Source organism: Phaenicophaeus curvirostris, chromosome 3, assembly GCF_032191515.1.
Source record: "Phaenicophaeus curvirostris isolate KB17595 chromosome 3, BPBGC_Pcur_1.0, whole genome shotgun sequence".
In the NCBI taxonomy this organism is placed as follows: Eukaryota; Metazoa; Chordata; class Aves; order Cuculiformes; family Cuculidae; genus Phaenicophaeus; species Phaenicophaeus curvirostris.
The window spans coordinates 380,296-393,230 of NC_091394.1; the positions used below are offsets into that span (position 1 = coordinate 380,296).

General features: G+C 40.1%; 1 protein-coding gene across 1 annotated transcript in view; it reads left to right on the forward strand.

Annotated features, from left to right (window-relative positions):
• Nucleotides 1–1,534: 1,534 nt before the first annotated feature.
• Nucleotides 1,535–12,935, forward strand: part of LDLRAD4 (low density lipoprotein receptor class A domain containing 4) — a 211,917-nt gene continuing 200,516 nt past the window's right edge. The window contains exon 1 of the mRNA XM_069853253.1: nucleotides 1,535–1,549. The gene's annotated coding sequence lies outside the window, so the exon portion shown is untranslated. The remainder of the gene's footprint in view (nucleotides 1,550–12,935) is intronic.

A 12,935-nucleotide genomic window follows, 5' to 3' on the forward strand; every position in this document is an offset into this window, starting at 1 on the left:
GTTAAACCTCATCCCATTGGACTCAGCCCAGCGGTCCAGCCTGTTCAGATCCCTTTGGAGCCTCCCTGCCCTCCAGCAGATCCACACTTCCACCCAGCTTAGTGTCATCCCACCCAGCTTAGTGTCGTCCGCAAACTTGCTCAGGGTGCACTCGATGCCTTCATCCAGGTCATTGATAAAGACATTGAACAGGGCTGGACCCAGCACTGAGCCCTGGGGAACCCCACTTGTCACTGGCCTCCAGCTGGAGTTAACTCCATTTCCCACCACTCTCTGGGCACACCCAGTGGGAAACAGATCCCTTCTTGGTGAATTTTGGTGTTGGTTTGTTGCTTCTTGGCTTGGGGATCCTAAGTAGTTTAAAGATCTGTTTAATGATGATACACTAATATATTAAAAAGGAATGTCCTGTATCTCCTTTGAATGGAAGGGTTGTTGTACTTGATTTGTTTGCTGTAGTTGTAAGCTCTCTGGGGTAATAACCTTTCTTATGTGGTTTGTGAAGTGCTGTGTTTACTGATGGTGTTCTGCAAATTAATGTAAAAAATCAGTACGAGAGATAATGTAGCAGTACTTACTTCTTCTGTTCTTTTTCTCTCTCTTTGGTGTAATAAAATGATACAATTATAATTGAATAAGACAGTGGGCTGATGTAGTCTAAATGTTATTGTTTTCAAAGAAATAGAAGCCATTTATCAAATATTTAGAAAAAAAAAGTCTGTTTTATTTCTGTGAAGATGGATATGTCAAAGTTTGGGTTGAAAAATGCTGCTTTTATATAGCTATAAACTTAATATTGAGGATGTTTATGTCGACCAGTAATGTTTCAGGCACCTGCTCCTTAAAAGCTCTGTCAGTTTTTAGTTTCTCTCAGATATTTCTGAACACAGGAACCAAAATTAGATAGATTGTGAGTAAATACAAGAGGAAATAGTTTTAGATTTGATCCAAGTTTAGTCATATTTAGTAAAAAATGCTGAAAACAAAGTAATTTTCTGGTTTCAAAGTGTATATATTAGTTTTTGCAGTGCTTTCTGCACTATCTAGTGTTTCTTAAGGCTTCAGATTGTAAACTCAGTTGATTATATGATAAATTTAGTTTTCACTGGAAAGGTTAAAAATAAATCTCTGATTTCTCTGAATCAGCTGATTCAGAGAAAAGCTGGGAAGTGTTTCTGAGGTACCCTGATTCGTTTTATGATTATTTTTTTTAAGTGTCACGATTCTGAGGATTGCAACCCATGCCTTTTAAAGATCCAAGTTTTGCGGTACACAGAGTACCATGTATTGAACAGATTCTAATACTGAATGTCAGCTGCTCTTCTGTAGTAATGAATCCGCTTATGAATGGCAGCGGAAAGTTTAAAGGCTATTATGTTCTGTTTGTTTACTTTGTAAAGATAAGATTTCAGAGAAAATCGAAGGGCAGTGTCTGGAATTCCCAGTCACTGCAGTTCCATGGAGAGCATCGATCCCTTCCTAGAGGTTGCTGGGGACTCATTATCTCTCTGTTCATTGTAGGCTGCTGCTGAAATCTCCAATATTTCAGGTTTGCGATTCTCTTATTATTGTTTTGGCAGTTGGTCAAAATTAAATGGCTTAACCAAATCAATATGCTGTCTTGCTTGTTAACATCTGCATTTCACATGTGAAGATTTTTGTAGTTTTGAATGTAGGCAGCATGGAATGAGCCACGATGACAAAAAGAGCCTTTTTGGCCTCCGAAGCTCTTAGACCCTGAGGAGGCTTTAGGGAAAATAAACTCTGGGTTATGCAATCGCATCTTCCACCGAGATCAGTGATAACTGCATACATGTGCCATGGGAAGGAATGTGTTGCTAAAAAAAATAGATGAGATAAAATATAAACTATAGTGATCGTGAACTTTTAATTTAGAACAGCAGTTTGGATATTGGACTGTGTTTATTGGGAGACAATTAATTGCATAGTGAAGAATAAATAAATGACTTCCTCTGTGTTGTGATGGCCTCTTTCCATGGGGTGACTGAGCTTGTCTCACCGATTTAAGTTATGGTGATAATGTGGCTTTTAGATACATGTTTATCGTTAGCTAAAATAACACAGCTGTTAAGGAAAGGTTTGTTGCCATACTTGTTCTGCATGCAAAGCACATTCTGTGTACATGTCAAACAAAATGCCAATTTAATAGGCCCCCTCAGAGTTTACGAAGAAGTGATGATGAAAGTTTGGCAAGTTTACTTGCGCCGTTCTGTATAAAATCAGCACAACCATTATCTACCAGACACTTGCAATATGAAAAATGCCAGTGGTGTTTTTACATTCTTAAAGAGCCTAATAAGCGACACATGTCAAAACTGTAAAGCTGAATTATCTTAAGCGCGTATGAAAATGGCAACGCAGTTCCCTCTTCTTATAAATGTGAAGCTGTTCCTAATCTTAATAATAAATAAATAGCATTGGAAATAGTCAGATACAATACATGTATTTTAACACTTCCCTGGCGTTCAGTAGTATGGGCAAGGGTATGTGTTTTGGAAATGCCCTCCCCTGAGCAGCCGAGGCTGAGAGCAGCAGAGATGCCATCTCTAACGGGTCTGCCACGTGAGTATGTTCAGTTTGACTCCAGTGACTTTTAGGACTAGCAAAACGTAGTATGGCAATTTAGTCATTGTTTGTTCTTCTACAAAATAACACGGAGCCAAAAAATGCACTTAGTCCTTCTTTTACTCTATTGCAGTTGAAGATAATTTAATGGCTTTTTTTGTTTGTTTGTTTTTAAATCACAAATGTCATTCTGTAAAAGCTTGAATCCTGCTGCTCTGGCTCCAGTATTGCTAATGCCAAGCATAAAAAACAAAACAAAACCAGCCATTTTTTTTAATCAAATCATGAATTATAAACCTAATGCAATTCTGCTTGTTTTTACTTTTTTTTTTGTTCTTTGAATCATTCAGGTTCAGGTTTTTCTGCCTTTCCCTATCATCATGCTGAATATTTTCGTAAACTGTAAGATGTATTTTAGAACCCAGACCTTATTTTTACCATTTTGAATGACCATCGATCTGGTCAAGTTATTGTATGAATTCACAAGTCATGCTATAAGGGGAAGATATAAAAACTTCTTATTATTTTGGTCTCAATTTGTTTTGATCAGATATGTAAAGGGAAATAAATAAAAGAACAGTGGCTTGTTGTAGACACATCTGTCTACATCCTTGTCTGACCCCCCAATAATAAACACAGCAGGTTGGAAAAATTCAAGTTGTCAGACGTATTGTGTGGTGGTAAAAAGCTGTCTGTCTGTCACAGACTGGATGGAGCCTCATGCAAATAATCAGGACGATACCCTGCTTTTGCTTCTGCCATCAATTTACTTTTTGCTTCATTTAACTATCTAGTCTCTGCAGACACACTGGCATAGGAGCTATAGCTTTTCACAAAATAAAACTTCCCTCTCTCCAGGCAATGCCTAAAATATTTAATAATACACTTTGTAATTTCCCTTTTTTTTTTTTTTTTAGCTCACATCAGATGACAGTTCGAAGAGCTCAAGCTGAGGGGAAGGGAAATTCAGGCTAACGTTTTTCACAGAGTCTATTTTGGGCACCAGCTCTGGGTGCCAGGCTTCAGAGGTAGGCTTTGACTTAAAGAGAAATCCCATGCTCTTACCTTGTGCTCGCTTAAGTTTGAACTACAGGATTCAGCACCTCTGTTGGGCTTTAAATGTGTTAGACCAAGTATCCCAATTTAGTGACTCTTTGATGAACTGACTTGGATTGCCAGAGGTCAAATGAACCCACCTAGAATGAGGAAACGAAAAAAGCTGTCTGCGTGCCCAGTTTTGTGCTTTGCTTTCCAGTCTGTCTTCTTGGGCCTCTCAGAAAATCTTTTCTTTAATGAAAAGCCAGGAAATCTTTAAGCCAGACCTGAACGAAACACTTATGTCCTCCCTTTTAATGCCTTCCAGACTAATAGTAACCTTAAATAGTGTTTTTTCATATTTGAGTTTCCTGGATTTGTTGTCTTCCTTCTTTTGCTTTGTTTATTCAATCCAAGTTAGTATTTGAATAATAGAGTAAATTATGGGGTATTTTAAAATTATGGTCTGTTTACAAACCATACATAATTTTGTGGCCACAGTGTCATATTTGTGCAGATGTATCTGTAGTGTAATCAATCAAGAGTTTTTATTGTAAGTGAGGAGTAACTTGATCAGGATGATTGAGTTCACAGGATAGCTAAGATGCTTCCACAGTACATCCATGAAGCATATGATACTTACATCAATCCAAATGTGAATGTTTCCTTTACAAGGTAAAGGAGAGCAATGAATTATCATATGCTGAATTTTGATATTTTTTTCTGTGTTGATCCCTGATCTGATAATTGCTCAACAAATCGCTGATACCAGCAAAAAATACCTATGTTATACTCAAGGGTAAAGGTAACTTATTGATATTTCAAATGTCATTCCTCCAGATGTATGAAACTAGTTCTGTCTGCATTCAGCACTTATTCTGCTGGTGGTTGGGAATTAACTACCTCCTGCTCTGCCCTGGAAATTAATAGTATTGGTCTACCTAAGCACAACAGCCGAGTGACACAAAAACCTTTATCCAGTTTTGTTCTCCCATCCCTGCTCTAAATGTTACTGGGATTTGTATGCTTATTGTAAAGATTTTCTTTGAAAATATAACTTAGGCACAGTTGGGTATAGGTTAATTTGTTTTCAATTACCAGCTGCTTTTCCATTCACACGGGACTAAAATCCTTGCTCTTGATAAGCTACAACTGAAAATTAGTTGGACTGGGGGTGGGCTATTGGGGGAAAAAAAAATTGAGAGGAATTAACTTTAAATTACTGTATTTAGCTGAGTTGCGATGACAGTGTTCTGTTAAGGCCACAGTGTGAAACAAAACCTTGTTTAAGCAGCTACAGGAAGCTTACAGTTTCCTGTAGCGTGTCTTAGTTTTAAAATCTTTGTACTGGTTTGCTTGAAGCTTTTTTTGTGTCATAGTAATGGTAAGCAGATCCGACCTGAGAAATGGGGACATGACTAACTAATAAATAGCAAGATTAAAAGAAAAAAGCATGTTTTATACTAGTTTAACTAATGAGTATGTGACTGTGTATTGATTCCCAGTGTGAATTCTGACAGCAGGTAACAGCCAAGTACAGGTGTGTTATCGTAGTCTGAAAATGTGAAATGTGAGTGCTTTTTTCCTGGCAGTGTTGTGTTTTGACGAAACAGCCAGTTGTTTGCTCTTGCTGTTTGCCACAGGAATACAGAGCTGATGTCTTAGCAGGGAGAAAAAACCTGGAGGAGATGTTGGGTGAAAAATATTTTAGGTACTGCTGTATGTGGTGTCATGGGTGTTTGAGGTCAGTATCCTTCAAGCATTTGGCCGGTTAGATGCTGACTGTGATGTGGTTCTGCTAACAACTTCCTGTTAAACTCTTTAATCATATTTTCCCAGGTATCCACAAGTTTTTACGGAGAAATATTTACAAAGATGAATGATTTAAGATTGCCTTTAGAAGACCTTTCACGGCCAAGAAATACACGCAGTTGCCGGGAGTTATTGAGTATGTGCACATATGAGTATGTGCATTCGTTGCTTTGACACTTTCACGTTAATATTAGTGATTTTCCCTTTTTGACAGTGGTGGTGTGGCAAAGTCATAGGCAGCCAGATGTATATTGGCATAGAGCACATTCCTCTAAAACAGACTTTGATGGGAGAAAAGACTGAATTTTCTCTGGGAAGGGAAAAAGAGCTCTTCTGTAGAACATTGTGATTCATCTTGTCATGCTCGGCTCAGCTAGCCTGCAGAATGCTGCTGAGCTGCTGAAGCTTTCCTGCATAAGCTTTCAGCTGCAAAACATACTTTTCTGCTCTTTGATTGGGGTATTGTTGTTCTTAGTCATCAGAGTCCAGGATCTCACCACGCACCTTTGCCATGCGTGTAAGAACACAACTTATTGCTGGGGAAAAAACTAGCTGAAACATAAGTTTTGTTTAAGTGCTGGGAAGTTGTTAGTCATTCTTAGCACCTTTGACTGCAAAGTGCCATAAAGTAGTATGCATTTCTTTTGAAAACTCTTTTCCTTGTTTATAAGTCTCCCCTGCTGACTTGCTGTGAAAAGCAGCTGTTAAAGATGCTGAAGATTTTTGTCCTCTGGTAGCTTGGTGTCAGTTCAAGGAGGAGATGATCTTTTCAGCAGGTGAAAGAGACTACTAAGAGCTTATGGGGATTTTGTGCTTGGTAACTTGCAGGAGCACTGAAGGTTTTTTCCCTGCATTCAGCTGAGGGAAGCTGAAAAATAAGTTGATTTGTGCATCTGCATTTAGAGATCACCTATGAGAAACCTAAGGTAAAAAATGAAAATAGTTGCTAGGACGGCCAAGTGATCACAGAATCACAGAATCACAGAATCACAGAATAACCAGGTTGGAAGAGACCCACCGGATCACTGAGTCCAACCGTTCCTACCAAACACTAAACCATATCCCTCAGCACCTCGTCCACCCGTGCCTTAAACCCCTCCAGGGAAGGTGACTCAACCACCTCCCTGGGCAGCCTGTTCCAGTGCCCAATGACCCTTTCTGTAAAGAATTTTTTCCTAACGTCTAGCCTAAACCTCCCCTGGCAGAGCTTGAGGCCATTCCCTCTTGTCCTGTCCCCTGTCACTTGGGAGAAGAGGCCAGCACCCTCCTCTCTACAACCTCCTTTCAGGTAGTTGTAGAGAGCAATGAGGTCTCCCCTCAGCCTCCTCTTCTCCAGGCTAAACACCCCCAGCTCTCTCAGCCGCTCCTCATAAGGCCTGTTCTCCAGCCCTTTCACCAGCTTTGTTGCTCTTCTCTGGACTCTCTCCAGAGCCTCAACATCCTTCTTGTGGTGAGGGGCCCAGAACTGAACACAGTATTCGAGGAGCGGTCTCACCAGTGCCGAGTCCAGAGGGAGGATAACCTCCCTGGACCTGCTGGTCACGCCGTTTCTGATCCAAGCCAAGATGCCATTGGCCTTCTTGGCCACCTGGGCACACTGCTGGCTCATGGTCAGTCACTGTCAACCAACACACCCAGGTCCGTCTCCTCTAGGCAGCTTTCTAGACAGACTTCTCCTAGTCTGTAGCACTGCAAAGGGTTGTTGTGCCCCAAGTGCAGGACCCGGCATTTGGCCTTGTTAAACCTCATGCCATTGGACTCTGCCCAGCGGTCCAGCCTGTTCAGATCCCTTTGGAGCCTCCCGACCCTCCAGCAGATCGACACTTCCACCCAGCTTAGTGTCGTCCGCAAACTTGCTCAGGGTGCACTCGATGCCTTCATCCAGATCATTGATGAAGACATTGAACAGGGCTGGACCCAGCACTGAGCCCTGGGGAACCCCACTTGTCACTGGCCTCCAACTGGATTTCACACCATTTACCACCACTCTCTGGGCCCGGCCATCCAACCAGTTTTCCACCCAGGAGAGTGTGCGCCTGTCCAGCCCAGAGGCTGACAGTTTCTCAAGCAGAACGCTGTGAGAGACTGTGTCAAAGGCTTTGCTGAAGTCCAGGAAGACCACATCCACAGCCTTTCCCTCATCCAGTAGCCGGGTCACTTTGTCATAGAAGGCGATCAGGTTAGTCTGGCAAGACCTGCCTTTTGTGAACATGAAAATGTTGAACCAATATTTTGTCATTAAGATCAGGTCTTGGTGCATGTCTGTCATGGGTTTAGCTGAAAGGGAGGACATGGGACTATAGCACCTGTTTGGATGTAGTTGTAGGGAACTGTAATCTCAGCCCCTCCTCCATGAGGGAAGAAGCAAGAAGACTTCCCGGGGTTTATGATCTCCATATGTCGACTCTGACAAGGATGCCACAAACTGTCTTCTATTTTGATCACTCCCTAAATTAGTAAGGAAATCATTGACCCTTGGGCTTTACCTAGCAACAGTGAACGCCTGAAGTCTTATATTTGATGTTTGAAAGCCTGACATGAGGACCTTCTTAGGATTTATGTTCTGCTTCAAGTATCTGTTATTTCTGTGATGACCCTGAAAAACCATCGTTTTATAAGCAGAGAGCAGACACCCGCCCCACATCTGTTCCTTCTGTTCATCTGCCTTCTGAAGCTCTTCTCATGTTGCTACAGTTATCCATCTTTTGTGTTCCTTGCCAAAAAGTTAGTGGTTCTCAGTTGTAATTTCAGGAGACAAAAGGGTAGTGAGAAATCTCCTGTGACTAGCAAGGTAGAGTTAGTTGTGGCTTTTGATGGTATTACTTCTTCTGCAGAGCGTTTTACAGCCTCGGGCATTTGGATAATTCTGATTTCTCTCCTGAGCTCTTCAACCATTTTTCTATTAGGCTGGAGCATCAGAGAGGCAGATGGGCAATAGTGTGTCCTCCTGAGGTCTGTTTTAGCTGCAGTATGTGAAACAGAAATTTCTGGCCTTCTTCCTTGCCCCATAATCTACAGCAGATTTAATATTAGAAAGAAAAAAACAATAATATGTTCTTGGGATTCAGGGATTATGATTTTCTTTGTGAAATGTTTTTTGCAAATATCAAAGATTCAAATAATTATCCTTGGTTCCTAAGTTTATTTTTGAAATTTAACTTCAGAAGTGATCTTGTCAGGATTCATTGCTTTGTAATCCATAATCCAGATGAAAATCTAGCAGCACTTATCTATGTGGAAAGCAGAAAGTCTTTTCTGACTTTGTGGTGACTAGTAAGAAGTGATGCAAACCACCATCATGTTTTCTAAATAAGATCTCTTGAGACTTCAGTCCCTCTATAGTTCTCTCTGACTGACCTTAGCCCTGGGCATTTAATGGATGTTAGACAGAGATTTAATGCATCTGGAAGAAGTGTAAAACTGAGCTGTGTAAAGTTGATTGTGTTTGTGGGATAGAGCCTGGGTTATTCCAGGTTTGACAGGGCAGATGCTTTGCAAGTAACTGCTCTGTTTTGGCACAGTGAGGTTTTGGGGAGACATACATTCAACGAACACAGCGTAAGACAGAATCCTGTTGAATCTATTCTGAAATTTTAAAAAATGCTACTTCATAAAGCATAGATGCCCAGGTAGATAAATCTTCTAAACAAAAAAATTATAAAATAAGTGTTACTTTTAATGAGATAGTGCACCACAATGTCTTTAGTTAACTGGAAGTACATAGCCTGTATTTCTAATAAGAGAAGTAATGAAGCCAAATGTAGTGTGCTCTTGTCCATTGGCTTTTGGATAGCAAATATGTTTGAAAGTTGTCATTTTTGGTGATATAAGGATTATTAAAAAAAGAAAAAGCATCATGCAGTCGATCTCTTGTGCCTTCATCAGTTTGCCACGTGGGTCAAAAGATTGCCAGCCATCCATGCAGGAAAGGTTTTTAAAGTGTTCTGGGATTTGAAAACTTAGAATTATGGTTGCTGTGTTTCAGATAACTTTCAGTTTAAAACTAAAAGATGAGGCCATACACAGGGGCAGAGTGAGAGGAGCGATGTGATGTTACTTTTCTGTTAGCAGACATGAGAGTGGAAATCCTGTTATTTTGATAGTTTCTGAATGTTAAAAGTTCATCAAACTTTCTGCAAGTAGGAGAAGAAGGAAAATTAAATGGGTGTTCCAGCCCTTTGTTTTTAGCTCATGTAAAACAGCTGCCATGAAAAATCTAAATTTCTGGAAATTAAGGAATGTTTATTATAAAGAGCCTCTAGTAGTTGAACGAAACAAACATCTGGTAGCCTGTGTAAGGAAGATTCATTAAACCAAGTTGTTCGTGCTTAACTAAAACAGTCAAGATGAGCTCAGAACTAGCTTACTTATCTTTCTAGAGTTCCTTTCCCTTGCATGGGAAGACCTGCTGAGTCAGACTTTGCCCGCGGTTATGGATATCTTTACTTTACTAGCTATGACTTCCAGTGGCTTCAGTCACCCAAACAACTTCTCCTGAGACAAGATGTTATCTAATTGAAAAGACAGGAGCCAGGCTGAACAGGATTTTACATGCCTGCCACTCCTACCAAACCTGTGATAACACAGATACCCTTGGGTCTGGAGGGTGCGAGTCTTGGACTGTCCTGGGTCTTCAGGGATGTCCTTTTATCCTTCTGAAAAAATCTTTGTTCCAGTTCTTCATGGGTTATTTCTTCTGATTGTAAACAAGGCAGTGGAGCATGTCAGGGGCACCAAAGACTGCTCTGATTTCAGAAAGTACTAACTGCTGCTCTGTTTTCTTGAATCATATATTCTGACACCTGGGGAATTAACTCTTTGTAATTATATAACAAGTAAGAATAGTTTTCTTTAGTAGTCATTGCAGAAATGAGTCATGGTACTATGAACTGTGGTGCTCAACAGCTTTTCAAACATTAGACCTTATATAGTAGAAAGGAAAAAGCCTGGTTCAGAGTCTAAAGAGGAAGAGCAGTACCTAAACAGTCATAAGTTAAACAAAGGAATTAGGAAAGACAAGTTGGAAGATAAGTGTAGGAAAGGCAGATGAATCACTGAGTTGATGAGAATGACAGACTCAGTATTGTAGCAAATGCCTGTTCCACGGAAAGAAAGATTTAACAAGGTAGGAAATGTTGTAAACGCATCTTACATAAGACTTAGTGTTTCATGTTAAGGAAACGTTTATTAGGATTGCTGTAATGAAATTTGCATTAAGAAGAAAGGAAGTTTTGAATAGAAACTTTGCCCGGTGCTTTAGTACCACAAGAAGAGACTTAATTGAAAAAAATGCGTTTAATTTTGGAGTAAGAATTTGACTCATCCTTTGGAAAATAAAATTGCTATGGTGATAGCAAATTAAGCATGCAGAGTATTTGGGTTATTTATAAAGTCAAAGGGACAGGTCACTCTAAACTGTAGAAAATAATAAAGACTAAAATGCTATAACATTAATTTTCCAAGTGTAAGCACTGTATTGTGTGATAAGAAGGAGCTGCATGATAAGATCAGGCCTTAGAAAGCTGTGCAGTTACTACCGGAACCAGTAGGAAAGGCTGCTGTTTACTGTTAGAGCATTATTAATGTATAGTAAAATATTGGTTGCTTCCAGGTGGCTGAATCTGTCCTACAGTAGCAGAGACACTTGTCGCGGATTACCAGTTTCTGTGAAAACAGAAATGAACAAACCAAATCAGACAAGATGGAACAGATAACCTTCAGGGTCTCTTCGCATCCAAAACATCCTATGATTATAAGATTGTTTAATCTCAAAATATGCTTATTTTGTTTATTTTAACAAGTCTGTTTAGTTTCCATAGAATCGTAGAATGGTTTGGATTGGAAGCAATCTTAAAGATCGTCCAGTTCCAACCCCTCTGCTGTGGGCAGGGACAACTTCCACTAGATCAGGCTGCTCGAAGACTCATCCAACCTGGCCTTGAACACCTCCAGGGATGGGGCAGACACTTCTCTGGACCTCACCACCCTCACAGTAAAAAATTTCTTCCTAATGTCTAATTTACATCTCCCTTCTTTCAGCTTAAAACCATTGCCTCACATCGTGTCGCTGCAGTCCCTAATAAGAAGTCCCTCCCTGGCTTTCCTGCAGGCCCCCTTTAACTCTAACTTTTAACTAGGTATGATCCCAAACTCGAACCCTAGCTCTAATATCCTTAAAAAATTCTGAATTGGAGTTTGGAATTCACAGATTTTATTTTCTTAGTTAGAAAATGCTCCCAGTCTTAGGCCTGTGTGGTGTATTTATTTATGAGAAGGTAACAATCCTTTTATATTAGGTGCTATGTAAACATGTGTCAAAGACCCAGCATTATTTTTTATTGAGCTGCAAATAATGTGTGCAATTTGGAATAATTTTTTTTTTTACTTACTGAGTACTGCTGGCACGCTGATCCCCAAACTGAATAGGAAAGAGAGGGTCTGCGCTAAGAGCGGCACGCAAGCCTTGACTGCCTCGTTCCTCTTTCTTTGCTTCTCAGCCTTCCTGACTGAACTAATCTGTGTGTATGAGGCATTCGGTTTAACAAGCAGTTTCTGTGAGCTCTGTATCATTGTTTGGTGGTATGATGAGGGAATGGAGAACTTTAAGGAACCTGTAGCCTCTGAAAGGACCGGGAAAAGAGGAATCCTCCTGATTGTCCGCAAGCGTGTTTGACAGCAAGAGCATCCTTCATGAGGTACTCGCTACTAAAAAGCTTTTCTGGTCCTTGGTTTCTGGTAGGAGGGTGGAACTTGTTGATTTTTCATTTCCGGGAGTTCCTATATTATACTCTAAGCATCTGGAACTCTCCCGTGGTCTCAGTTAGGAGTGATTGCTTTCATAAGCAGGCTTTGTAGAGATAGGTCCCAGCCAGAATTGCAGACTTCTTTTCTACAAAGCACAAGTAAGAAGTGCTGAGGCTGCACCTGGAATTTGAAATAGGATTTTGAATCTGATGTAGAATTTCCCAATGGAATTTGGCTTGAAATTTGGACCTAATTTGTAGCAAACCCAAACATCACTCAGGAAAGATAGTAGTTGTCAGTGCAAATGAATCCAGCTGTTAAGGTGGTTAGTTTGCTTTTTTTCCTATTTATAGTGGATTTTTTCCCAATCCAGAGTATGCCAATGGCATTTATGCAGCTATCATGCTTTCTGTACTAATTCTGCAAAGCTAGTTAAGATTTTCTCTTTTAGTGTTACGTTGATGGCATTGATAATGATAAATACAAGTGAGGAAGCAAATGAGAATTTTTAAAGCATCAAATAGGAGTAATCATAATGCAAACATGTAATACACCAGAATAATCAAATGGCTTTCTAGTCTGATTGAATTAACCTTTCTTCCAAATGTAGGTGGGATAGCCTGGTGCCTGTCTTGGTAGTAGTCTGTAATGGTCTTACAGGACTAATTGCTTGTTAATTTTCTTATTGAGAAGCCAGTAATTTGTGTTACTCCTTTAAAGGCTGTCTGTGATCTTTTTTTCCAAGAGCAGTTGGCACT